This window comes from Macaca nemestrina, chromosome 7 (assembly GCF_043159975.1).
Source record: "Macaca nemestrina isolate mMacNem1 chromosome 7, mMacNem.hap1, whole genome shotgun sequence".
Taxonomy (NCBI): Eukaryota; Metazoa; Chordata; class Mammalia; order Primates; family Cercopithecidae; genus Macaca; species Macaca nemestrina.
In genome coordinates this window covers 54,070,462-54,097,274 of record NC_092131.1, presented here as the reverse complement: position 1 = coordinate 54,097,274, position 26,813 = coordinate 54,070,462, and the positions used below count along the sequence as shown (strand labels likewise).

At 40.6% G+C, this 26,813-nt stretch overlaps 1 protein-coding gene and 1 pseudogene across 2 annotated transcripts in view; both read right to left on the bottom strand.

Annotated features, from left to right (window-relative positions):
• The window catches only part of LOC105481800 (bone morphogenetic protein 4), a 234,202-nt gene that overhangs the window by 21,466 nt on the left and 185,923 nt on the right, over positions 1–26,813 (bottom strand). The gene's annotated exons all lie outside the window — the stretch shown is intronic.
• LOC105481801 (ATP synthase subunit gamma, mitochondrial-like) lies at positions 21,729–22,932 on the bottom strand (annotated as a pseudogene).

Genomic DNA, 26,813 nt, shown 5'->3' with positions numbered 1-26,813 from the left:
GGTGATCTAATGGTAGTTGGACTTTTCATAGAGTAGCTGGCATCCCCCAGAGAGAGCTTTCCAAGAACACAGGCTACTAGACTCCTTATGACCTAGCCTCAGAAGCCACACAATGTTACTTCTACCATATTCTATTGTTATACAAAAACCTGCCTAGATTCAACGTAGCAGGGGTCTATGCAAGGACGTGAATATCAAGAGGCAAGGTTCATTCGGGGACCACTGTTGAAGACTAGCTATCATAATGAGAGGTGTGGCCTAGGCAAAATGAAATTGCATTCTACTATGGAAATATCTAAAGTCACCCCACAGAACTCAGCCCAAACCAGGTAAAAGTCCTTCCCCAAAACAATTTCAAAGCCACAACCCTGCTAATTCTCTAGGTCACTTAATGCAGGCAGTGGTGAGACACGCTGACAGAGCCATTCTGTCCATAAGCTATGACTCTCTGATGGGTGGAGCTAGTAAACCTAGGAGTCCCTTTTGTTAGAGAGTGAGGACTTCCACCACTGGGAGTCAGAAAGTATTTGTTTCTTTTCTCCAAAAGCGCCAAAACACATTTGAATGCCCAACTCCACTGTGTTCAGCACACGAGGAATGTTCCCATGCAATATAGACTAGTGGCAGCCCTGGCTAAAAGCTACTAAGTGCTTGTTTGGGACGAGGTGCTAGGCCAGTCTCTACAAATGCATGTAACTTATTTTGTTTTTGTAAAAATCCTATGAAGCAACTATTATCTCTGTATTATATATGGGAAAACTGAAGCACAGAAACTAAACAGTTTCCACTGGCACATATATAAGTGATAGCCCTGGGATTCAAACCAAGACAGTCCAATGCCAGGGCCCATCCTCTTTTTTTTTTTTTTTTTTTTTTGACACAGAGTCTTACTCTGTTGCCCAGGCTAGAGTGCAGTGGTGCAATCTCGGCTCACTGCAAGCTCCACTTCCTGGGTTCACACCATTCTCCTGCCTCAGCCTCCTGAGTAGCTGGGACTATAGGCGCCCGCCACCATGCCTGGCTAATTTTTTTGTATTTTTACTAGAGACGGGGTTTCACTATGTGAGCCAGGATGGTCTCGATCTCCTGACCTCGTGATCTGCCTGATCTGCCTGCCTCGGCCTCCCAAAGTGCTGGGATTACAGGCGTGAGCCACTGTGCCCTGCCGGCCCATCCTCTTAATCACTGCACTGTCCCGCCTTGAGCAACTCACAGGACTTCTCTGGGTTGCAGTTTCCTCATCTGTAAAAGAAAGCTAATACTCCTTCCTTCACGGACTTGTGCAAAGAACTGAATGTCTTAGGTTGGACACGGTGGCTCACGCCTATAATCCCAGCACTTTGGGAGACCGAGGTGGGTGGATCACTTGAGGTCAGGAGTTTGAGACCAGCCTGGCCAACATGGTGAAACCCCATCTCTACTAAAAATACAAAATATTAGCCAGGCGCGGTGGCAGTCACCTGTAATCCCAGCTACTCGGGAGGCTAAGGTATGAGAATTGCTTGAACCTGGGAAGCGGAGGTTGCAGTGAGCCGAGACCGTGCCACTGCGCTCCAGCCTGGGTAGCAGAGCAAGACTCTGTCTCAAAAGAAAAATAATAAAAAAAAAGTGAGTGTCTATCCAGTGCTGCCACTTAAAAGCTATGTAACCTTGCACAAATTTCTTAACCTTTCTGAGTCTTGGTTTCCTCATTTAATAAATGAGTATATTCTTATGAGGAGTCCATGGCATAATGCATATAAAGTGCAGTGTCTGGCATAAGGGGCTTGATAAGTAGTATTAATTGGTATAATATTATTAGTCCTTCTGTTTTAATATAATTTTGAGGTTGTTAACTTAAGCCTAATATTCTCACAAATCTCCTGCTGAAATTGTTGTTATTTTGTCTGATTTTCACTGTTTCTTTACTTTCCCACCCAGGAAACAGCTGCATATTTGGGCAGAGAAACATAAAAAGTATTGGTAGATAATCAGGTTGCCACCACAGATGTCCCTGCCTCAACTGAGGACAGAAGACAGCAGCCAATATTCACAGAGGACTGCAGATGTTCTTCTTTAACTTGGATCAGAGGGGCCATTATAGATACAGGATGGGTATTGCAGACTTTTCTGTTCAGAATAGAATATTGCATCCATTCAATACTTATTGAATACTACTCTGTGCTGAGCTGCCTTGGAAATACAAAGATGAATTGGACACAATCCCTATCCTCTTGGACCTCGAAATGTAGACAAGGAGACAAAACAAACATTAGCGATAGTACAGTGTAAGGAGTTCTATATACAGCAAAATACAAACAGTGGTTGATCTCAGAAGGAAAATTTTTGTGAGAGTGGTTTAGAAGGAGTCAAGGAAGGCTTCTTGGAGAAAGCGGTATTTTATCAGGATTTTTAAAAAATGAAAGAACTTCAATAAGCAGAGACAGAGTAGGGCAAAGATCATCCAAGGTGGAGGAAATGATGAGGCGGCAGGTGCGAATAAAGAGAGTGAGCTGCCTAACTAGCGTGGGAGGGGTGGCAGGTGCTGCCAATTGGCCAGCCCACCTCTGTCCACAACTTTACCTCCCCCAGGCACCTTCCACCCTATGACACCCTTCTGGTCATTGAGTCATAAGCAGAAGATTGGCGGGTTAGGATTGTGGGAAAGTATTTGCTTTATCCTTAAAAATAGGACAGGCACAATTAGCATGAACTTTCCTTAAACTTTTGCCCTTTGCTCTCTCTCCTTTCTTCTGCTTGAAATGTGGATGACATCCTGGAGGTGTCTCTTGAGGTCCGGAGGTGATAAGCAGAGGAATAAAAGCTATATGATGGGATGGTGAACAGAGAGATAGAAGGAGCATTTGACCATCATTGGGTACCTGCACCAGCCCTGCAGCAGACCTCTTAATTTCTTATTATGTGAGAAAAAAGAGTACACTATTTGTTTAAGCCAACATACATTAGATGTTCTGTTACCTGCAGCCAACGGCATTCCTGATTGATACAGGAAACAACAGTGACCCATGGGATACAAAGTCAAAAAATGAGTGGGATCTATATTATGAAGGGCAATAAAGTCCATATACAGAATGATTGTTCCTTATTTAGTAGGCAATAGGGAGACAGTGAAGGTTTGTGAGTATTAATAATATTAAAGCTGTTCTTTAGAAAGATTTATCCAGCAACAAAAGGGAAAGTGCTTGGAGTCAAATAAGTCATGTAAGAAACAATTCTTGCGGTTGCTGTATAAAGTAGGGCCTGCCCTGGCATAACCGTTATCACAAATATATATATATTATACATATAGATGTATGTATAATTTGATATATACAATGGATACTTTCTCAATTTATGTAAAGTATACTTATATAGAACTTTGCTATATTATTAATTTGTAACATGCACTCTAAATAAAATAGCATTTTGTTCTGTGATGGAGCTTCAAAGCCAGTCTGTTAAACTCCTTTTGCAACTGGACTGTGATTCCTTCCCTCAGTTCTTTCCTATTTAAAAATTGAAGAGCCACCGCCTATAATAGGAGAGAAGCAATAGACAATAAAGAGAAGGAGGCAGGGAAGGGGGTGAGAAACATTTCACAGGAAGAATTGACAGGCCTTGGCAACTGTTTCAATGTGGCAGGACCAGGGAGCAGAACAAATGAGGGATGACTCCAAGATAAAGCCTACATTGCTGGAAGTTTCAAGAGAGAATGAGAAGCATGCAGGAGTGGGCTTGGACACATAGTTGTGGGAGAGAGTGAGTTCCTCGGGCCACTGACTATCAGGAATGAACACTTGAAGAATTGTCCACATCACATGGATCCCTTCCAGGGTGACCTCCTGGTGTGGTAGCTTAGTGTGGGGATACAAATATCAGTAAGATACCTTTGAGGATCTCACAGTTCATCCATTTTACAAACACTATTAAGCATCTACTACTAACCAGGCTTTGTGTAAATGAATACAAATGCAATATGGTTAAGTCCCAGCCTGCGTGGCATTTGATAAAAGGGAAAGACAGATAAACTAACTATGGCAAAGCAACACATGACATAGGTGTGCTAGAGAAATACTGGGACTTTAAGTATAGTGTTGGAGGGTTGTCTGGGAAGGCTTCACAGTGGAGAGGACCCCTCTGAGTGTTAAGCAGACAAAAACATTCCAGACAGGAGAGACAGCATATGACAAAAGTGTCATCACACTTACAGCATTCTGCCATCATGCGGCTGTGGTGAGGGGGAGGGGTGTATGTAATTAAGTGGTTGAATAAAGCCCAAAATGTAAGCTGCAATTTACTTGCACAATGTACTTAACCTCTCTGAGCCTCCCTTTGCTTCTCTGTAAAATGGGAATTATCTCATGGGATTGTTATGAGGATTAAATGAGATAATGACTGCTTTACACAACGCCAAGCACAATAAATGCTCAATAAATGTTAGCTCTTGTTATCCCGTAGGTCTCAAGCCAGGATTAGATTGGCATTTCAGAAAGGCTGCAGTCATGTGCATGAGTAGATTGCATGACACTGGAAGCCCAACTGGAAGCAAATTACAATAGTCCAGGCCAGAGACAATGGAGCCCAGAGGAGACACCAGTGCTCAGCAGCCCTGGAGGAAGATTGGAGCATGGATCTTCAGTCAGTCTTATTAGTGTTTCTTAAAAAAAAAAAAAGAAAACTCTTAAATTAAGCTAGCATGGTAAATTGTAAATTCAAATGTTGCAAAACCATAACAATGACAAACTATTAGTAGGCTGGGAAAATTAAAATTTTAATTTTTAACTAAAACTTGTTAAACAATTTACAAAATTAACCCTGAAGATGCTGGAAATTTCCCTTAATTCTGGAGGGTAAGGTAGCTTCACTCAATGCAATATGTCTTCTACTATTTCATCAGATTTAATTATGCCATGGCCATTTTTCAGGAAGGCTGGGCATTTAATCACATATAACAAGTGTTTATTGAGTATTTGCTGTGTGCAAAGCACTAGTAAGGGTGTCATAATCTTAGGAACAAGATCCAAGTTTATTCTACAGGGTTATTCTTGTGCTTCTTTTTGGGAAAAAAATGATGTATATTCTTTTTAAAAAAATTTAAAGATGCAAAAGCAATTGAATTTATAAATGACTCCAAAACTTCAAACACTGATTCTTTTTTAAACACCCAAAACAAAACCAACCAAAACTCAAACTTCTCTCACAGAATTTATACAGGTCTCAAACAATCCCACATGGTTGTGTGGTGCTCTGCTGAGGTGGTCAACAGGACAAACAAAGACAAACTCAGCTGTGTGTCTACCTCAGGATGGTTCGTTCTCATGAACACATGTGGATTTGAATGTTCACTAGGGTTCCCCACTAGGGTGGTACATGAGGTAAAGTCACCAGATAAGCCATGACTACCTTTTATTCACAATCCACCATGTGTCCCAAAACTTATCATTAAGCTTTACAATACCCTGATATATAGGAATTACTATACTCATTTAACAGAGATTATGGATGAGTAGCAAAACTAGGATTAAACTTGGGTTTGGTGACTCCGTAACTGAAGTTCTTTCCACATTGCCAGTGGCTTCTTAAACTACCTGATGAGTGATCTGACTCTTCAAATAAACGTATCATTTGATTTGCCGTCTGGATTTTTTTTTAACTTTTCCCTTCTGACTTAGAAAAAAAATATTCTTTGAAGAAAATTTGGAGAAAATAGAACCATATAAAGAAGCATTATACCTCTAATTTTGATAATCATTTCTAGGTCGGATTGCCAAGCTGAAACTTCATTGTCCTCGTTTAAAAAGCAATGTCTTTTCTTAAGAGTTGAATTTAAAAGAATGCAATGGTGCAGTCTGTTTCACCAATTTTTAGGTATACAGAAGGAATAAATAAATAAACTCTGTGGGAAGGAGAGGGTTGCCTTTTTTTCTAAGTGGAGGTGAGAAGTAGGAGGACATATACCCAGCCTCTCATACATGGCAAGAGGAATGTCCTTCAATAGTCAGGAGAGTACAGGTTCATACATCTTAAGGACTGGTGTGTTACATGCAAGTTTCAACAAGCAGATCACAATTTACTGCCACAACTTTCCTAAACTGGGGGATTTTACACAATAACCTTAATTTCTCACTTCTCTTATAAAATCGGACAACCCGGTAATATTGGGGTTGAATTCTTAGGTGGCCACAACTAGCCGGAGTGGCCCCCTTGAGACGTGGTGGCCACTGCTCCTGTGCTCCGTCTTGTCCTGGGATGCTGAGGCCTCAGGTCAGTCACTGTTTTCCACTCCTTTGGCACTGTTCTGTTTCTTGCCAAAACATTTCTCTGTGCTCACATCTCTATCTAAGGTGAAGATACATTTGTACAGCAGTACATTTCTAGAAAAATCCTCCTACTTCACGCATTAGACATCTGCATGTTCTTAGTACACATCTGTGTTTGCTGCTTTCCATGGTCTTCATCCCAGGATTTTTGCTCTTTCAAAGGTTCAAGCTGCAAGGACTAATGCGGTGTTCTCATTTCCACTCTGTCACAAACTGGGGGCATGACCTTGAGCAAGTCACGCCACCCTTTGACCTTCATTTCCTCATTCGTAAAATGAGGCAGTTGGTCTCATCTCTTCAGCTATGATGTTCTGTGACCTCATCTCTAAGGAGCTTCCTTGGTCCAGGCAATGGCAGTCTCCCTCCTCTGGCCTCTTTTTCATAAAAGATTCCCAGAGCTCAGTAGACAATTCAGTTCCAAGGCAAGTGATGCTGACTGAAGAGGGAGAAAGAGCACGTGGGATAGAAGTAAGAAGAGAAAAAAACGACCCAAGGAGAAATGCAGCCCAGAAATAAGCAGAAGGGTGCAGAAGGGAAACAGGGTCACAAAGTTCATATTTAAAACACCTAAGAGCCGGGCGCAGTGACTCACGCCTTTAATCTCCGAATTTAGGGAGGCCGAGGTGGGTGGATCACCTGAGGTCAGGAGTTTAGGACCAGCCTGACCAACATGGAGAAACCCCATCTCTACTAGAAATACAAAAATTAGCCAGGCGTGGTGGCACATGCCTGTAATCTCAGCTACTTAGGAGGCTGAGGCAGGAGAATTACTCGAACCCAGGAGACAGAGGTTGCAGTGAGCCGAGATTGTACCACTGCACTCCAGCCTGGGCGACAGAGCAAGACTCTGTCTCTAAAAAAAAAAAAAAAAAAAAAACCAAAACAACAGCAACAAAAAACCCACCTAAGAATGAAAGACATGATCAGAATCATTTTAATACTTTAAACAACATTATATTAAAATGTTAAAATGGCTGGGTGCAGTGGCCCATGCCTGTTGTCCCACATACTGCGGAGGCTAAGGTAGGAGGATCACTTGAGCCCAGGAGTTCAAGGCTACAGTGAGCTATGACTGCACCCTGCACTCCAGCCTGGGCGACAGAGCAAAACCCTGTCTCAAATACATACATACATACCTACATACATACCTACATACATACATACATAAAATAAAATATAAAAGCAATAAGTATTTGTTATAGAAAATTGAAAAACTATGAAAATTTAAAAAGTAAAGAAAAAAATAACTATAATCCTACCACTTAAGGTCAAGGACCACTTAAACTCTAGGTATATTGGCCTTCCTAACCTTTCTTTTTATTTTTTACATTCTTTTCATAGTTAATATTACATACAAACCTCATTTGATTTGAAAACCAAAAAGATCATGAAGTAAAATATTCAGAACTGTCTCACTAAAGTTGAAACAGCATATACTGGTACACTTTTGCTTTTTAACTTGATAGATTTTTTTTTTTTTTAATTTTTATCTAGGCGGCACTTCCAGCAATTGGTGAAAAAAGAAAAAAAAGTTGAACAAAATCTTTTATTTTCCATTGTCTTTTCAACTTACCAGTTTAGCTTAGGGGTTTTTTCTCTATCATATTATAAATATAAAATATTGGCTTTAAATAAAAGGGTTTAAAATAAGACCAATTTGCAAAGTGTTAATAAAGAAACAACTGCATTCTGATTTTCAAGTCTTATGAGTATTTTTCTACAATCTTTTTTCCTGTTTTTTTTTTGTTTGTTTTTTTTTTTGTTTTTTTGTTTTAAGAGAAGGCTTTCCTTTGGAAGGGGCTGGGATGTCATTTCAGAGGCCAAGCATTCCTTATTTCTACTGTTTCATTTCAGTCAAGGACTACAAACTGTTGGCCAAAAAAATTCCCTTTAAACCTAATGATTCTACCAGTTTTTTTGACATAGCCTAGAGACACTTACAATTCAGTTTTAGATAACCTCTTCTGGACGCACAAAGGAAAGGTAAGAAGATGTGATTAAAAATGTTTGTAAAAGTGAAAGAATAGCCCCGTTGCTCACAGCGGTGGGGAAAGAGCATATCTGTAACTTTTCTTGCCATTAAGTATATCCAGAGAATGAATGCACCAGGTACAAAGCCCAGGAAAGAGGAGAGCTGCCTCTGGAGAAGCAAAGGCACTTGTTTGCAGTTCAGCTTACCTGATTTGCAGATCGCCAATCTTATCAGAATTGAACCAATTGGCTTATTCTTTTTCTGCTTTGTTGATACCCAAGCTGGCCTTAATTTTTTCCTTTTTTTTTTTTTAGCTGAGAATGTCTAAAGCCTGCGGCATGTTTCTGGGTTTTCTTAAGACTTGAATGCCATTGCTTAAAGAGTTAACGATCTCTGAGGCTACAGTAAAAGGATGATAAGGTAAATCACTCACCCACTAGAGATGCTCCCCTTGTCCTTTACCCAAACAAGGTCTGAGAAAGATGGAAGGCATTCAACAGTTTAGAGAAACTCTACCATGCAAAGCCAAACATCAGTATTAGATTTTTAAGGTTAAAGAAAGTTCTCATTGTAATAATTTATCTTTGAGAACAAGAAGTTTATTTTTCATTTATCAAGAGCTTAACATTTTCCTCTTAGGAAAAATGCTTTGAGGGATACACTATACTAAGGAAAACACTCACCAACAACATATTTTTGTTTATCAGTTTAAGCGGAAAAACTCCACTTAGTGATTAAAAAGAAAAATAAAACCAACAACAACTCATTTCCAGTGTTAGGGGAGTCCCACTGGAACTGGCTGTCCACAGAGGTGGAGAATTTGGCCTTGTTTACAGCTGTAGTAATTGCTTTAGTCCTAGGGGAAAGTTGTCCCAGAGAGGTATTTTTAAATAAAGATAAAAAGACTCTCCACAATATTCATTCTGCTTCGAGGAGAAACTAAATTCTATCCTTCAGTGGAAGTCACTTCAAGCTTAGTGTTTGGAAACTCAGAGTAGCAACACTGGAGATGAGGCAATTTAATTGAGTCCTACCAAGGACAAGTTTACAATTTTGTATGTTATATTTATCAGAAAAAGAAAGAGTAGGAGGAAGAAGGAGAAGAAATAAAAGAAGGAATAGCCTTTTAGTAAATGTGGGCAAAAAGGAAGATACACTTAAAACATCTGTATCCTAAAGAAGTAAAAATTTAGCTCTTCAGGTTCTAAATGCCACTTTCCTACCAAAGTCTCAAATTATAAGCAGATTGACTTAAGGTTAGGATGATGGCGTTTTGGTAGAACTTCATCTCTTAAAAAAAGATGGTTACTTTACTCAGAATTCTCTCTTAGAATTAAGCGTGCTGAATCCTTTTTGATTTTATGGTGCTTACTCTAATTTTAAATGAAAAACTTTTTTTCTAGTGAAGCTTACTGTGTATGATTGAAATGTTGGTGGAAGGCAAAAGTCCTCTGTAAAAACATTTGAAAATGAAACACTCTCAGTGCCTAATCCCTTGCTCTGCAGTGCAAGGTTTTCAAATAAGTGAAAAGAAGAAAAATGCACATAAGACTTTGCCTACCAGAAAAGGCTATGTGCATAGGAATCTCCTTGCTGCAAAGTGCTGACATTTGACACCACTTTGAACCCTGAATGCAGCTGGCTGTCGACTCTGAATTGTCTCCCACCTTGTTCGTGGCCTCTGACTTATCCCTCTGGCCAAGTGCCCCGTGCCTTACGAGCCTCTCCCACTGGTAAGCAGGGCAGAGGCTAAGCTGGCATTCTCATCAGGTTTCAGTGTTCAGTAACAGCTATCAGAAGACTGCTCATCAATGACTTCCAAAGAGGTCACTTGTGGAGTCAGTGGAGATTTTGAAATGTGTTGGTGTATAACCAGCTTCTCTGAGTTTGTAAACAACCGTAATTAATCAAATCCCAGCCCCAGTGCTTTGGGAGAGTTCCTTTCGTGAGGGAACAGCACTAAAGATGTTGTTGTGGGCCGGGCGCGGTGGCTCACGCCTGTAATCCCAGCACTTTGGGAGGCCGAGGCGGGCGGAACACAAGGTCAGGAGATCGAGACCATGGTGAAACCCCGTCTCTACTAAAAATAGAAAAAAAAAATTAGCCGGGCGCAGGGGCGGGCGCCTGTAGTCCCAGCTACTCGGGAGGCTGAGGCAGGAGAATGGCGTGAACCCGGGAGGCGGAGCTTGCAGTGAGCCGAGATCGCGCCACTGCACTCCAGCCTGGGCGACAGAGCGAGACTCCGTCTCAAAAAAAAAAAAAAAAAAAAAAAAAAGATGTTGTTGTGGCTTCTGTGGTGCGGTAGCTATGGAAGCATCAGGGTGTGGTGAGAGATTAGGCTGCTGCAAAGTCATTGTATGTTGCCAGATAGAATTATCCTTTGATGTACACTGGGGTCTAAATTGTTTTCTTTCCTTTGATACATTTAAAATTAAGATTCCGTGTTAATCCCTAATTAATTCCAAGATCTAGCTTCTATTTTCGCTACTTGAATGAGTGATGCTGGAATGTTTTTAGGGAAGTGAAGCTATAATAAAATATTTTCCAATTACATTAAATACCTTGTGGGCATGGTTAGTAGACATTGCCATATTCAGTGTGGCTTTTACATCAGAAGGGCATCATTTGAAATCAGAAATAAAAAAATTCTAAGTCAGAAAGGGAGCACTTATGACAATAGTGCTTTACATTTAAATGGCTTATACGAAAAAAAAAAAAAAAGGAAAGGAGGGAGGCTAGAAACTGCTATGATAAGATGAAAGTTCACCTTAATAAGAAAATACAGAATCAGGAACTGTGAAATTTAAAAGGATTCAATATTAAGTATGAAAATTCAGTAGAGAACAGGTAAGACATAACCACCAGCTGAAAAAGGTGAAGATAGGAAGATAAAAGAAGGAAGCCTGGAGTTGAGCAGAACTTTTTCTAAACTGCAATCTTCAAAGAAAATCGACCTGCACTCCACATGGGGCTTCTTCCAGGCCCTGACAGAAGATCAAGGACCGTTGACCTGGGCTGGATCCAGGCAAAACTGTGAGGTTAGCTGGGATTTCATGAGTCACCCTTTTAGACCTCCCAGCAATCTCATGCCATGAATATGCATCTGAGCCCCAGAAGGAAGGAAAATTCCTTCTAGTTAGGAAATAAAAAAGCATAGTAGTGACCACCAAATGATGCCTGAGATTTCACAAGCATTGTCACAGACTTGAGGAACAGTCATGATTTAAAATATTCAGGTCGGGCACAGTGGCTCACATTTGTGATCCCAGCACCTTGGGAGGCCAAGGTGGATCATGTGAAGCCAGGAGTTCGAGGCTGCAGTGAGCCATGATCATGCCGCTGCACCCCAGTTTAAGTGACAGAGCAAGACTCTATTTCAAAAATAAAATACTCAGAACTTTTGTCTTCATAGATACAGGAACACTTGCTAGCTCATGATGTTTGCAGGGGGACGGGGTCAGGCTGGGGAGTTCTCACCACTCCTATGGGAACTAATCTTCTAATTCAGCTCCTTACCTTGTCCCAAGAAAAGAATGAACTTGCATGTTTTGGTCATTATTTTCTGATTACTATCATTTGTCCTAGAAGTTGGTGGAAGCAGGTGATGTCCTCCTTCTCTCTCCCACCCCTAATTAGGGGCCTGAGTCCCATGTGATAACATCTTGAAGGGTACTTTACCATTATCAGTGGGTGGATCACTGGAGTGGGGCAGGGGCACCTTCTTCTGCACTCAGCCAACACCCCCCGGGCTCATACATCTACATCAGTTCTGACTGGGCTTGTACCTGCTCTACTGGTTGCTAAGTATTTTTAATATCTCCTGGTACAAAGACTTCATTTTATGAAACTCCTGGTCACAGTTTGAAGACAGCTATGGTTCAGGCTGGGTTTGGCATTATCAAGAGATTTGGGTTTGAGTGTCTGCTCTGCCAAGATCAAATGCAATACTATGTGTGAACACCTAGAACAAGGGAGTGAGCTGTTTGCTCATTTCAGGTACAACTACGCAGGCTGACCTACCCTTAAATGCATCCCTTCTTAGGATGTAGACATGAGAAGCACACTGGAGCCTCCCAGGGGAGGACCAACGGGCTGCAACTAGGCTTTCTCTCTCTCTCTTTTTTTTTTTTTTTTTTTTTGAGATAAGGTCTCACTCTGTTGCCCAGGCTGGAGTGAAGTCGTGCCATCTTAGCTCACTGCAGCTTTGCACCCCTGAACTCAAGCAATCATTCCACCTCAGCCTCCTGAGCAGCTGGGACTACAGGCACATGCAACCATGCCCAGATTATTTTTTAAATTCTTTAGTAGAGATGAGGTCTCGCTATGTTACCCAGACTGGTCTCGAACTCCTGGGCTCAAGCAATCCTTCCATTGCAGCCTCCCAAAATGCTGGTGTGAGCCACCATGCCTGGCCTTTCAGCTAGACTTTTATGTTGGAGTTACCAAAGCCACTGAAATCTCACCTGTCTCATTGATTCAATGCTACAATGTAGGTAGTAGACCTGTTAGGCCTCAAAAAGTACCCGCAAGTCTTTCGATCTAAAGTGTTCTGGATCGCCTTTTATCTGCCAAATGCAGATTCTTAGACTCTGCCCCACATCTGTTGAGTCAGAATCTCTAAAGGTGCGGGGCCAGGAATTTTCGTTTTAAACACTTCACAGGAGATCTTCACAGACAATGTAAAGGTGAGAACTACAACTTGAGGCACCAAACATGAAAACACTCAGTACTGGTAAGTGTTTTATGGAAGACAAAAGCCAATTTCTAGATACCAACACTGTGGTTACTGCTCAAAAGCTCTATCAATGAAGTTATTACTTACTAAAATAATGTGGGGGGTGTGTGTGTGTGTGTGTTGGAAATAATGTGTATGTCTGAGTATTTATGTGTTTGAGAGAGACTGTGAGTGTGAGTGTGCGTGTGCATATGCATGTATTTACACCGCAGGACAAATACAACTCCTGGGTCTGACTCTCTGGATTATGGCTGGACCACTAATTGCATCTGGTTTCTATGACTTTGCTCAGGCTTCCACAGAACAAAGTCAGACACACTCTTGTCAAATTTGATCCCTATGAATTTCATGAACTGGGGAATCACAGTAAAGTCTGTTGAACACTTGCCTTTAGCTCTCACTAATTTGCACAAGTAAAGCTGCACAAGCTGTGTTTTTTAAAAAGCTTCTCAGAGATCTCTGAGCTTGACTCTCCTACTAAAATTGGGGGCCAGGATTCCTACAAGTTACAAGGCTAGCCAGTTTATATTTCCTAAAGGATTATTTGCACCCACCTCACCTCAACAGGCTCAAATAAGCTTTTGTTACCTTTCAGCCACAACAACTCCACAGTGTTGAGTGCCTTGCATTCAAATACATATAAGCAAGATAGTCCTGTTTCTGCATGACAAATGGTAGCAAAATCTCAGTTTTCTTCTTGCTCTTTCAGTCTTTTTTCTCCTAGGCGGGCCCAGTCTTTGCATTTCAATTCGGTTCAGTTCAATTTAACAAATATTTACCGTATTCAGTGCCAGCTAAGTTCCAGACACTATTCTAAGTGCTATCTGTTTTTCCAGGCCAGGATGAGGTAAGGGACTGTGAATGGAGAAAGATGAAGGAGATCCTATCTTGCCCTCAAAGAGTTTCCAACATGTTTCTATACAAATAACTATGCTCTACTCAAAATGTAATGAATGTTAAACCAGTAATTTACCCAAAGTTTAGAAAGGGGAAAGGATTTTTTTCTTGAAAGTTTGGGAAAGTACACTTGATCAGGATCTTAAAGGAGGGTAAACATTTTTGTGCCTCATTTGTTTGGGCCTTGAACTACCTACCCCAAACATGTTTTAATTCTATAATAGTGTTGGACAAACAATCATAACTAAAATTTTTTCAACATTTATTCCTACATATATATGTATTATATGTAATATATGTATATGTATTCCTCACAATAGCCCTGCATAATAATAGACACTGTTATCATCCGCATTTCTCAGATGAGGAAATTGAGGCAGAGAGAGATGAAAGTAACAAACCCAAGGTCACACAGCTAGTAAGCAGTAGAACCAGTTTTTGATCCCAGGTAGTCTGAATCCAGAGCTGGAGAGCTTAAACACCATGTTGCAATGTACATATGCTTTATTTTTTATGCCATCAGCAACCTGTCTTATGTTTTTCTTTGTCTGCCTACTCAAATATTTTTTCTCTCCAAGTTAGCAGGTTAGCATCCTTTTTTCCTCTTTCAATATTTCTACTGCTTGGTGAGAAGAATGACTACACATTTTCAAATACTTCATTTTGCTTTTGGCCTCAGTATTTCACAGGTGATTACAGAAAGCCACGTTTGAAGACTACACGCCTAAAGTGAGTCTCTCCTCCATGCTGCTTGTGTTTTGTCCCAGAGGCCCACTGAGGAACAGTCACACGAGCAGGCTCACTGAAGATAGCAGGGCTATGGATGATTAAACCTAGACCTACAGTAGTGAAGATGTTATAAATGTGTGTTTCAATGGTTCTACGTAAATATGATTGCTGCACCAACTTTTCAGTAACCCTCCTTGGGCACGCCTGACAATCTAGATTTCTGCCCAAGGAAAGCAAACGCTTCTCAGTCAGATCCTTTTAGACCTTTGTGTTTTTAGATACCCAGAAGCACAAAGTTAACAGCCACATCCTCAATACCCACAGTGGGAAGCAGCATATCATAGGTATTGAGAATCTTCAGAATCAAACAAAATAGGAGTCAAATCCTGACATTGCTACCCACCTGCTTTGTGCCTGCTTAATCTCTCTGTACCTCAGTTTACACTTCTGTGAAACGGGGATAAGAATATCTCCCTGACAGCATTTTTTGTGTGTGTGAGGACTGAATAAAGTTATATTTGTAAAATGCTTAGCAAAATGTCTGCCTCATAGTCAGCAAACCGTAGTTATAATTTTTACAATTTCAATATAATGGGGAAAGCAGTGTGGGGTACTTTAAGGTTTAGACGGAAGGGATCAAAAGCAAAGAGTTCAGAATTGAGTGCTCCACTGCAAACTGTGCCATATCCTTTGTTAATCCACCTGGCCCAAGGAAGTGGTTTACTGTGTTCATTAAAGCAGAACATTTAGAGGAAGAAAAGAAGGGCAGTTGTGCTGGAAACAATACCACAAGCACCCTAAATGTCCTCCATGCACTACTTCCCCATCCCAGTGCCCCAACCCACACCCACAACTCCACCCTTCCCTGAACCTCATTCTACATCTCATGAGGGGCCTGAAGGCCTGGCTCCTGCTTCCATTTCAGTGCTAGGCCATGCCAACTTCTTCATGCCACATCAAATCCCAGCTTCATATTGATGTGCTGAAATTTCCCTTGAGAGTTCCTCTCTGACACATGGATTATTGAGGAGAATGCTGTTTAATTTCTAAACATTTGGTGATTTTCCAGTTATCTTTCTATTATGTTTCCATTTAATTCCATTATGGTCTAAAAACATATTCTATGTGTGATGTGCTTTGGCTGTGTCTTCACCCAAATCTCATCTTAAATTGTAACTCCCACAGTTCCCAGGTGTCATGGGAGAAAGCCGGTGGGAGGTGATTGAATTATGGGGGTGGGTCCTTCCTATGCTGTTCTGGTGATAGTGAATGAGTCTCACAAGATCTGATGGTTCTAAAACTAGGAGTTTCCCTGTTCAAGCTCTCTCTTTGTCTGCTGCCATCCATGTAAGATGTGATTTGCTCCTCATTGCCTTCTGCCATGATTGTGAGTCCTCCCCAGCCATGTGGAACTGTAAGTCCATTAAACCTCTTTTTTCCCAGTCCCAGGTATGTCTTTATCAGCAGCATGAAAATAGACTAATACAGTAAATTGGTACCAGGAGTGGGGTGTTGCTGAAAGGATACCAGAAAATGTGGAAGCGATTTTGAAACTGTGTAACAGGAAGAGTTTGGAACAGTTTGGAGGGCTCAGAAGAAAACAGAAAAATGTGGGAAAGTCTGGAACTTCCTAGAGACTTGTTGAATGGCTTTGACAAAAATGCTGATAGTGATATGAACAATAAGGTCCAGGCTGAGGTGGTCTCAGATAGAGATGAGGAACTTGTTGGGAACTGAAGCAAAGGTGACTCTTTTTTCTGTTTTAGCAAAGAGACTGATGGCATTTTGCCCCTGCCCTAGAGATTTGTGGAACTTTGAACTTGAGAAAGATGATTTAGGATATTTGCAGAAGAAATTTCTAAGCAAAAAGGCACACAAGAGGTGACTTGGGTGCTGTTAAAGGCCTTCAGTTTTAAAAGAAAAACAGGGCATAAAAGTTTAGAAAATTTGCAGCCTGACAATGCTATAGAAAAGAAAATCCCATTTTTTGAGGAGAAATTCAAGCTGACTGCAGAAATTTGCGTAAGCAATGAGGAGCCAAATGTTAATCACCAAGGCAGTGGGGAAAATGTCTCCAGGGCATGTCGGAGACCTTTGGGATAGCCCCTCCCATCACAGGTCTAGAGGTTTAGGAGGAAAAAATGGTTTCCTGGGCCAGGCCCTGGGTACCTCTGCTGTGTACAGTCTAGAGACTTGGTGCCCTGTGTCTCAGCTGCTCCAGCCATGGCTGAAATGGACTAACAGAGCTCAAGCTATGGCTTCAGAAGGTGCAAACTCCAAGCCTTGGCAGCTTCCATGTGGTGTTGAGTCTGCAAGTGCACACAGGTCAAGAATTGAGGTTTGGAAACCTCCGCCTAGATTTCAGAGGATGTATGGAAACGCCTGGATGCCCAGGCAGAAGTTTGCTGCAGGGGAGGGTCCCTCATGGAGAACCTCTGCTAGGGCAGTGTGGAAGGGAAATGTGGGGTTGGAGCCCACACACAGAGTCCCTACTGGGGCACCGCTTAGTGGAGCTGCAAGAAGAGGGCCACCATTCTTCAGACCACAGAATGGTAGATCCACCAACAGCTTGCACCATGTGCCTGGAAAAGCTGCAGACACTCAAAAGCAGCTGAGAAGGAGGCTGCTCCCTACAAAGCTACAGGGACAGAGCTGCCCAAGACCATGGCAACCCACTGCTTACATTAGCATGATCTGGATGGGAGACATGCAGTCAAAGGAGATCATTTTAGAATTTTACAATTTGACTGCCCTGCTGGATTTTGGACTTACATGGGGCCTATAGCCCCTTTGTTTTGGCCAATTTCTCTCATTTGGAACAGCTGTATTTACCCACTGCCTGTACCCCCATTGTATCTAGGAAGTAACTAACTTGCTTTTGATTTTACAGGCTCGTAAGCAGAAGGCACTTGAGATGAGACATTGGACTGTGGACTTTTGAGTTAATGTTGAAATGAGTTAAGACTTTGGGGGACTGTTGGGAGGGCAAGGTTGGTTTTGAAATGTGAAGACTTGAGATTTGGAAGGGGTCAGGGAGGGAATGATATGGTTTGGCCGTGTCTCCACCCAAATGTCGTCTTGAATTGTAACTGCCACAATTCCCATTTGTCATGGGAGGAACCCAGTGGGAAGTGATTGAATTATGGAGGCAGTTTTTTCCTGTGCTGTTCTTGTGATGGTGAATGAGTCTCACAAGATCTGATGGTTTTAAAAACGGGCATTTCCCTGCACAAGCTCTCTCTTTGCCTGCCGTCATCCATGTAAGATGTGATCTGCTCCTCCTTGCCTTCTGTCATGATTGTGAGGCCTCCCAGCCATGTGGAACTATAAGTCCATTAAACCTTTTTTCCTCAGAAAAAGGATATGTCTTTATCAGCAGTGGGAAAATGGACTAAAAAATACAATGTGAGTTCTCTTCTTTTAATTTTGTTAAGGTTTATTTTATAGCTCAGAATATGGTTTATGTTAGTGAATGTTTCATGTGTTTTTGAGAAGAATGTGTTCTACTGCCACTGGTGGAGCAGTCTGTAAACGCCAATTAGGTCAAGTTACTGGATAATGCTGTTTAGGTCATTATTTTTAATTTAATTTTAAAATTAAAAATTTTTTTTTAGAGAGGGTGGTCTCACTCTCTCACCCAGGCTGGAGTGCACTGGTGCCATCTTAGCTCACTGAAGCCATGAACTTCTGGGCTCAAGTAATCCTCCAACCTCAGCCTCATGAGTAGCTGGAACTATAGGTGTGAACCACTATGTCCAGTCCATCTATATTTTTAGTTATTTTCTGCCAACTTGTTTTATCAATTACTGTGAGAGGAGTGTTGAAGTCTGCCATTATAATCATAGTATTTGTCTGTTTATTTACTTCTGTCAGTTCTTTACTCATGTGTTTTGAAGCTCTATTTTTAAATGCATACACATTTGGGATTGCTGTATGTTCTGGGAAAATTGACTCCTTTTTTGTTATGTAAAGTTTCTCTTTATCCCTGATAATTTTTGTTATTCTGAAGTCTACTTCATCTAAAATTAGTGTATTTACTTCAGCTTTCATTTAGTTTGTGTTTTCATTTTATATCTTTTCCCATCTTTTTACTTTTTGATCTAAACCTTTAGATTTAAAGTGGGTTCGTTGTGCACAATATGTAATTGGATCTTGCTATTTTATCCAGTCTAACAAACTCTGTCTTTTAACTGGTGTGTTTAGATCATTTACATTTAAAGTGATTATTGGTATCATTGGATTAAACTCTACCATCTTGCTAGTTGTTTTCTATTCCTTGCACTTTTTTTTTTTTCCTGAGTTAGGATCTTGCTCTGTCATGACCAGGCTGGAGTGCAGTGGCTCACTGCAGCCTTGAACTCCTGGCCTCAAGAAATCCTCCTGTCTCAGCCTCCTATTTACTGGGATTACAGGTATGAGCCACCATGCCTGGCTTTAGTTTCTATTTTCTCCTTTCTGCTTTTTCTGGGTTTATTTGAGCATTTTCCTAATTTCATTTTATCTTTTCCATTGACTTGTTATTTATCTCTTTTAAAGAAAAACATTTTAAATGGTTAACTAGAATTGTAATATACTTTTCAGTTGTAAAAAGTTTGATTACATTGTATTTCCTAAAGATGGGTTGGGAGGGGGCTGTGGTTTTGTTACCTTCTGAGAAAAACTTTGAGATCTTTTAGTTAAAACAGAATTTAAATAGAATGTTCAAGTATGGCATGGCATTTTCATTTTAACGGAATTTTAAAATAGCATTTCATTTGCAATCAATGAACTAACTCACATACATTTTTTTGGACATGAGAAGATTAACTCTGGGTAAAAAAATACTGTTTTGTATTTGCATGCAATGAAAATTATACACAAAGGAAAATGCAATGAAATTTTATATTACTCCTTTCTCTGTTGCTATAACTGAATATCTGCAACTAGGTAATTTATAAAGAAAAGACATTTATTTCTTATAGTTCTGGATTCTGGAAAGTCCAAGGCCTAGGGGCTGCTTCTGGTGACTACTTTCTTGCTGGTGGGAAATCTCTGCAGAGTCCTGAGGCAATATAGAGCATTACATGGTGAGAGGCCTCATAAGAGATGGCCAAACTGGCTTTTATAACAGACCCACTCTCATGATAACTAACCCATTCCCTCAATAATCCATTAATCTAATTAACAGCCCATTCACAAGGGCAGAGCCCTCATGACATAATCATCTCCCAAAGGTCCCACCTCTCAACACTGCTATACTGGGGACCAAGTTTCTAACACATGAACTTTTGAGGGACACATTTAAACCACAGCATGTTTCAAATTGTTCAACTTAATTCTCCTAAAAAGAAGAAGCCAGAAATTATACACTGTTGCCCATTAGGAAAACTGTAGAGAATTTTTCCATTCTAGAGATGTAATTCTCATTTTTGTTGAGATTACAATTCTTTTGAGACTCTGATGAATTGTGCCCAAGGAAAACACACATGCTCATCTATTCACCAAATTTTGCTCATAATTTCAAAGAATTTGCTGACTTCCTCGAGAGTCTCCAAATCCCTAGTTAGGGAACCCACCCTAAAATAAGTGATAAAGCTGTCAATGAGTATTGTGTTGTAACCATATATCTTGGTATGTAGATCATATAGCAGAAGTTTCAGGTTTGACCTGAGCTTCTTGGGTAGGGCAATGGAAACCCTTGAACTCCATTTATTGTTTAAGCAGCTGTTGGGCCAGGTCACACCGAAGGCCCAATTCTGAGTTTTGTCACCTACTCAGTCCCTGAGCCTTAGTGTGACAACATTGTAGCCTCTTCAATGACCAAAAAATGTTGGATGGTGAGAGTCAGATTACTGATCTAAATGGTCAGCATCCCTAGAACATGTTTATCCTCTTTTGTGCTAGAATGTAGAGTCCTTCCACACACAACACAAACAACTGCTTAAATTGTGACTACAAACACCAAGACAAATCTGCTCATGAGCAAATTTTTAAACTAACATGAAAACTATCTTTAACATGATATAGATTCAAGCAATACCTGCTTGTATTTTTAAAAGAATAGTCTCCTATTTACAATTTAAAAGGTCAGATCACAAAGTGTTTAATGCAATGAATCTTAAACAAACCACTCCTTTCTTACTCTTCTGCTAGGTTCCAAAATCTCTCTCCAACTATGACACCCTCCTGGATCAATCAAAAAAAAGTTATTTGATTCCTCTCAGTAAAAATTATGTAAATAAATAACACCATTGACTTTACTCTTTCACTAATGCACTTTCCATTGTTTGTATTCCATTTTTAATGTATCTGTTCCTTTTAAAGATTTAACTATCTTCAAGATATGTATCTCATTTGCCAGAGTATAAATCCTTAAACAGCAGGAGTCTGTTCTGTTCCACCATGCTCTGATTTGAAGTAAGAATGAACTTCCCCTGAAAAAACTCACAGCCTTGCTTCGTGGCTTGTGTGCTATGGGTGGGTCTCATCTGCCCCTCTGTTCCATGCCTTGTAGGCTAGTGGACCTTCACAGGAACAGAAGCCTGTTCCCCTTTGGGCTTCATGAATTCCATTTACCTCCCAATTGACACAATGCCACATTGAAGTATTTTTAAATACTTTTAAATAGAGATGATGGATCAGATTTCAATTTTTACTAACACATCTACCTTCCAAATAGTAAAAATAATGGAGTGTTTACATTAACCAAAATGAATGAAATCCTATGAAAATAATCGTTAAGGGGACTGGCTAATCTGTGGCCCAGAAACTCACTTTGGCATTTGAAAAATGGCCTCGGATTTAGTAGAGTCACTGCCAGGTTTCACCTGAGACTCATCACATGACACATCATGCTTATGTCTGTTTTTTCAGCAAATTGGCATTTTATTATTTTTAAAGTCTCCACATCTGTAGACAAAATGTACCATATAAATACTAACTTTCATCTTGCATACAAGTGCATGAGGATAAGTGATATTTATGATTTTTTTAAGTTGTTTATTGTAAAATAATTTACAAATATCTTGCTGTCTTCAGTAATTAAAACAATGGAGGAAGAGTTTCTTCTGACAAAGACAGCAGTAAGCAATAAACAAAATCAGCTGGCTGAATTTTCCTTTTTTACCCCTTGTCTGAGGACAGAACTTGATTTTCATTAATCCAGAGCTACAGCACCAAAGATAATTTCAGTCAGCTCTTTTGTGATGACAGCTTGGTGGGTGCAGTTGAATGTCAATGTCAATTCGTCAATAATCTCAGAAGCATTCTTGCTGGTGTTGTCCATGGCTGTCATCCTGGCACTCTGCTCACCAGTGGTAGACTCCTTCAGATAGTAGTAGATGCTGTTGGCCAGATTGTATTCCTGGTAATTTTGCAGTACATCAGCATCAACATCATCGTAGATACTCATGCTCTTGGCATTTGCAATGGTATTAAGGGAAAAGATGGACTTTTCTTCAGTCTTATATGAGATGACAGACCTGAATTGATTAAAGTTTATGGAGCCATCATCAAATTCACATCCAGAATTTAGTAATTCAAGAGCAATGACTGACACATCTCCAAAAGTAGGGGGCTTTCTTCTCACTTTTTTTTTTTTTTTTTTTTTTTTTTTTTTTTTTTTTTTTGAGACGGAGTCTCACTATGTCGCCCAGGCTGGAGTGCAGTGGCCGGATCTCAGTTCACTGCAAGCTCCACCTCCCGGGTTCCCGCCATTCTCCTGCCTCAGCCTCCCGAGTAGCTGGGACTACAGGCGCCCGCCTCCGCGCCCGGCTAAGTTTTTTTTGTATTTTTTAGTAGAGACGGGGTTTCACCGTGTCAGCCAGGATGGTCTCGATCTCCTGACCTCGTGATCCGCCCGTCTCGGCCTCCCAAAGTGCTGGGATTACAGGCTTGAGCCACCGCGCCCGGCCTCTTCTCACTTCTTTGAATGCCACTAGAAACTGGTCAGAATGCGTCCTATAAAGTACGCCCCTCATTTTGTCACTAATTCCAATAAGCATAACTTCTTTCCCAACTGCTGTTAGTGTAGCAACCTTGCTTTTCATCTGTTTAGCGATGGAGGAATGAATAGCACCACACAGTCCTCGATCTGAAGACACACCAATAAGGAGGTATTTCTTCTTGTCTTCAGGCACCTTGAGATCAGCTTTTTCATACAGAGGCAAACATCCCAATCCATATATTCAAGCTGGGTTCAGCTCTCTCTCAGCTCCGGCGTATTTTGCTGCTGCTACTATTTGCATAGACTTGGTAATTTTCTGGATGTTTTTGATGGACTTTAGTCACATAGTAACATCTTTCGAAGCTGCCGTATTTCAAACTTGAATCCATTGTGGCTGCAAGGTCCAGGCCAACAGCCCAGCGATACCTGTACAAGAGAACATGGTAGCCGCAGCCTTGCTGAAAGTCGGTGATATTTATGATTTTAAAAAATTATTTTCTGGCTGGGTGTGGTGGTTCATGCCTGTAATCCCAGCACTTTGGGAGGCCGAAGTGGGGGGATCACCTAAGGTTGGGAGTTCAAGACCAGCCTAACCAATATGGAGAAACCATGTCTCTGCTAAAAAAAAAATACAAAACTAGCAGGGTGTGGTGGTGCATGCCTGTAATCCCAGTTACTCAGAAGGCTGAGGCAGGAGAATCACTTGAATCCGGGAGGTGGAGGTTGCAGTGAGCTAAGATTGCACCACTGCACTCCAGCCTGGGCGGTAGAGCGAGACTCTGTCTTAAAAAAAAAAAAAAAAAAAATTATTTTCCAAATTTGCTGAATAAAAATGGCTTGAGAAAACTACATTTTCCAGGATATATTGAAGGATCTCCAAAGGAAAACAAAGGCATCCACTTTTGTACATTCATATCTTTTCATTGCTCTTTGAAATAATCAGAATGTCAGGACTTTGGCATTTCTAAGGGAACACCCTCAGGTATTCTAACCCGATAGTTTTAATTCCTCCTTATTCCTTGTAATAGTTTATACTCTATAAAAGATAAGCTTTTCTCTCACTATTAACTTTTCTTTCCACTTGATAAACAATGATACTTTTTAATGGGTTCTCAAAGAAACTAAAATTAACCTAGATCAATTTCAGTGACTTCCTTATTTATACACCAACTTTCTTAACAATATCCTTAAAAATATCATCCAACAGAGCTCATCTATTCACCTCTGTCTTGAACATCTTCTCTATGAACAGTAGCTCTTTTTCAATTGCTTGGTAACATTAGGAAGACTTGAGTTTTCTCTTGGCGATAAGAAAAGAAAACACATTCCTGTTTTGATTCTGTTATTCTAAATAAAATTAAAACTAGAAAGCAAACATTTAAAATTTGACACAGGATTTTCTCTTTCCTGCATATGCTGTAGTTTTCACCCTAAAATGAAGCTGCATATGATTTCTGATATTCCAAGTTTTCCAAAATTACATGCTGTGGTGTTATAATAATAGCCTTTCTCAGTGGATCACCTAATACACTGACTTTTGGGTAAAGCACGCTACTCAGGAAAAGTTAGCCACACAACGTTTAGCCAGTGATATTAACCATTGACAACCACGCAGTGTTGGACACTCTGACATATCCAAGGCATATGTGACTGGGATGCCCACTGAAAGTCACTTGCTAACACTTCTGCCAACTGCACTAAGTTCAAAGAAAGCTCTTCTTTTCTTAAAACACTATCACAAAGTTCCTCACTTTTTGAATATTCAAGATTCAGAGCATAAAGGAAAACTGATAAGGAAAGAAAGGAGAAAGACGTAGCTAAGGAGACAGAATTTGAAGGAGCAGGATCAAGATCCTCAGTTGAGGTGAAAGATCCTTTGTTGAGTGAAGGACAAGGCTGGAAAGAAAATCGAGCCATTTTCCACCTCTTACAATTTGGGTTGGGGAGACAAAGGGTTGTTCGTCATCTTGATTTGTACAAGATCCTCATAAATTAACAAAGTCTGCCGTAGAAAAGTTTTAAAATTTTTGTTACCAAATTTATCCATCATTTCTTTCTAATGGCTTCCAGGCTTGCATCCTGTTTAGAAAGGCTGGGCTCATTTCATTAATTCTACTGCTATAAATAAATTTACACATATTTTATTCTAGTAGTATTATTGTTTGATTTTAAAATATTTTAATATTTGCTCCATTTTGAGTTTATTTTATGAAAGTTGTAAAGTATGGCAAACATCTTTCTTGATGTAATTTTATTTCAATGCAAATCTCACGCAATGTACACTTGGATCAATCAACTGATCTGTGACTGTTTACTAAAGATCTACTACATGCCAAGTCAATGAGGGATCCAAAAGAAATATAAGACATGGCAGGCCGGGCGCGGTGGCTCAAGCCTGTAATCCCAGCACTTTGGGAGGCCGAGACGGGCGGATCATGAGGTCAGGACATCGAGACCATCCTGGCTAACACGGCGAAGCCCCGTCTCTACTAAAAAATACAAAAAATTAGCCGGGCTTGGCGGCGGGCGCCTGTAGTCCCAGCTACTAGGGAGGCTGAGGCAGGAGAATGGTGTGAACCCGGGAGGCGGAGCTTGCAGTGAGCTGAGATTGTGCCACTGCACTCCAGCCTGGGCAACAGAGCAAGACTCTGTCTCAAAAAAAAAAAAAAAAAAAAAAAGACATGGCAGTTGATTTCAAAGAACTTATCCTTTAGTTGGGGGAAATGGCTAACACCCTGAGACAATTCCAGAACCAGACAGTGTATAATTAAGTACTAAATACTGTGGTACTGCCTAAAATTGCTGTGAGAGCTCAGAGGAAAGAGAGATCCACCTGGGCTGAAGTTGTCAGGGGAGACTTTGTAGACAAGTTGGAACTTGAATTGGATACGTATTTCTCCAAATACCAAAACAGAAAATGACAGGCTGTGTGTATGTGTCTGCGAGTGTGTGTAGTTCAGGAGGACGCCTGCTTTTCACAAAGCCACCTATCTACACAGACTAAATAGGATTTAGATATTTACTTGCAGATTTGAGACAGGATTTTAGAGCAAGAAGTGGCAGAGTAGCGACTATGGCAGTAAGAAAGACGTGCCCTGGAGAGCAGTGTTTGCCTGTGAGTCTTACTGCCCAGGCATCTGCTAGATCCTCCCACTCCCTCTGCAGAGTACCCCTGAGGTTTCACCTACCCTGATGCGCCAGAGAGTTCTGCCCAGTGTCCATAGGCATCCCCTCAATGCCGCTTTTCATGAGCAACTGGCTGAGGCCTCTCTTCTTGCACTACTTGAGTCACTAGCACTCTAACTCTTAACTAGCCCAAACATCCTCAGCTAAGTGATAAACAGGGAATACCACCACAGGATATCACTTCCACAAGTCTGTACTGCTGGGGGGAATAAAAGCTGGTTCAAATATTGCAGGAAGCAGAGGAGAGAGGGATGTGTGGTATTTACCTACGCATTTCAAAAGCCTTAAGTTTTTACATATGTTTTGATCTAATCATTCAACTTCTAGAAATTTCTTATTATTTATTTACTTATCTACTTATTTAATAAAAATATATTGTTTATCACATGGCAGGTGCTGTTTTAAATATTTTTTAAATTTACTTATTTAATCTTCATAACAATCTCATGAGTTAGGCACTATTGTTATCCTCATTTTATAGTTGAGGAAAATGAGGCACAGAGAGGTCAAGTAAGTTACATATGGTCACCAGCTAGTACATGGCAGAGCCAGTATTTAAACCCTTACAGTCTGATTTCTGAAGTCAGGTAGACTCTGAAGTCTATTTCTACCTTTGAGGTAACCATACATTATACCACTTAACCAGTCGACACGGATGAACAGAAAGATTTCGAGACAGGCTGTTCCTTCAATACAAATGCATTAATGTCTTCTGTGTGCCAAGCGCAGTCTTTGTTCCCCTGGAAGAAGTGACTTAGGCACTGATTTTCACACTGAGGGTAAAAGCTCATCTGTGGATCACAAAATAACTTTAGTAGATTGTGACCAGGAAAAAATTTTAATGATATTGAAATGAACAGAAATTACCAGAAAGTAAGTTTCATTTCATGACTTTTTTTCCACTTATATGTGTGTTACATGCATACGTCCGATACACAGGTGAGTGCTGGGTCACAAATTACTATGTACTTTTATCCTGAGCTGCAGTCAGAAAGGTATAAAAGTCATAAGTCTAACAGAAGAGACAAATATTAGATAAGTAATTAAGCCTGGACAACATAGTGAGGCCAT